At 38.9% G+C, this 1,747-nt stretch overlaps 1 non-coding gene across 1 annotated transcript; it reads left to right on the top strand.

Moving 5' to 3' along the window:
• Positions 1–272: 272 nt before the first annotated feature.
• On the top strand, positions 273–379 carry LOC112997990 (small nucleolar RNA R71). Its single transcript, XR_003263036.1, has one exon. It is a non-coding gene; the product is annotated as a small nucleolar RNA R71 (small nucleolar RNA).
• Positions 380–1,747: the final 1,368 nt, after the last annotated feature.

Genomic DNA, 1,747 nt, shown 5'->3' with positions numbered 1-1,747 from the left:
TTACTAGGTTGACCAAGGCATCAAGTTTTCCTTCAAGCTTTTTATTTTCAGTAGATAAGGATGAATCCATGGCCACCTCATGGACTCCTCTAAGAACAATAGCATCATTTCTTGCACTGAATTGTTGGGAGTTGGAAGCCATCTTCTCAATCAAATTCCTAGCTTCAGCAGGGGTCATATCACCAAGAGCTCCACCACTAGCAGCATCAATGATACTCCTCTCCATGTTGCTAAGTCCCTCATAGAAATATTGAAGAAGGAGTTGCTCAGAAATCTGGTGGTGAGGGCAGCTTGCACACAATTTCTTGAATCTTTCCCAGTACTCATACAAGCTTTCTCCACTAAGTTGCCTGATGCCTGAAATGTCTTTTCTGATGGCAGTGGTCCTAGATGCAGGGAAAAATTTCTCCAAGAACACCCTCATAAGGTCATCCCAGCTGAAAATAGACCTGGGAGCAAGGTAGTACAACCAATCTTTTGCCACTCCCTCCAGAGAATGAGGAAAAACCTTTAGAAAGATATGATATTCTTGGACATCAGGGGGCTTCATGGTGGAACAAACAATATGGAACTCCTTAAGATGTTTATGAGGATCTTCACCTGCAAGACCATGAAACTTGGGCAGCAAATGTATTAGTCCAGTCTTGAGAACATATGGAACACCCTCATCAGGATATTGAATGCACAAGCTTTCATAAGTGAAATCAGGTGCAACCATCACCCTAAGAGTCCTCTCACGAGGTGGAGGTTGAGCCATGTTCTCAATATAAAAATTAGTAGTGGAATGCTCAAAATCAGAATATTCAGAATCACCCTCAATAGAATGCACAAAATGCACAGAATGACCAGGATGCACACTATCCCTAACTAATCTATGAAAGGTTCTATCTATTTCAGGATCAAAGGGTTGTAAATCACCTGGATTGCCCCTAGTCATGCACTATATGCAGCAAATAATGTGTTTCTCAACAGCACCTAACAGGGGGGGTAAAACTACAGCTATGAAAACAAAATCATGAAAAGATAGCACAAAAGTTTTCAAACCAAAATTCAAAAGTCTAACTATGAAAACTACCTAAGCAAAGTTTAGAAAAATAGGACAATAATACTTGAAAAATAAAAAAAAAACTTATTAAACGACTGATTTTTGGAGTTTGGGAGTCCCCAGCCGGCTTTAGCGGGTTGCCACAGTATGGGAAATTTTTTTCTACCCCAAATGCATATATAATAATGGTCGTTCTGATACCCGGAGCAAAAGTTATGGCCGTTTTAAGTTTTGCTAAAAACAAGTTCCAAAATTTTTTGTCTCTCTCAAATAATGCCACACCAAGTGCTCCTGGTATTTTTCAAACAAAATATGGATCAAAAGAAGCTACCACACAAAAAATAAGCAAAAAATAACAACTCTAACTATCAAAACAAAAATCGCTAATTAAATTGCAAAATCCGTCGCTAATCACTGTTCAGCACTGTTCACAGCAAAACAAAAGGCTGAATCAATCGCTGAATCCGTCGCTAAAACATGGAATGCAATTGAATTGCAAAACAGAACACTACACAAAACAAGATAACTAAACACTATTATGAACCTTTGGCCCATTGCTCCCCGGCAACGACGCCAAATTTAATCGAGGCTGTACCCGAATCAAATAAACATTAAAAATGCAGTATCTAGGAAGTGATCCTAGGTCGTCTCCCAATGAGCAATGTTCAATCAAACGTTCATAACAGATTGTAATAAAATAGT

This window comes from Glycine max, chromosome 9 (assembly GCF_000004515.6).
Source record: "Glycine max cultivar Williams 82 chromosome 9, Glycine_max_v4.0, whole genome shotgun sequence".
Taxonomy (NCBI): Eukaryota; Viridiplantae; Streptophyta; class Magnoliopsida; order Fabales; family Fabaceae; genus Glycine; species Glycine max.
The sequence above is the reverse complement of the archived record's forward strand: the minus strand, read 5'-3'. Positions and strand labels throughout refer to the sequence as shown.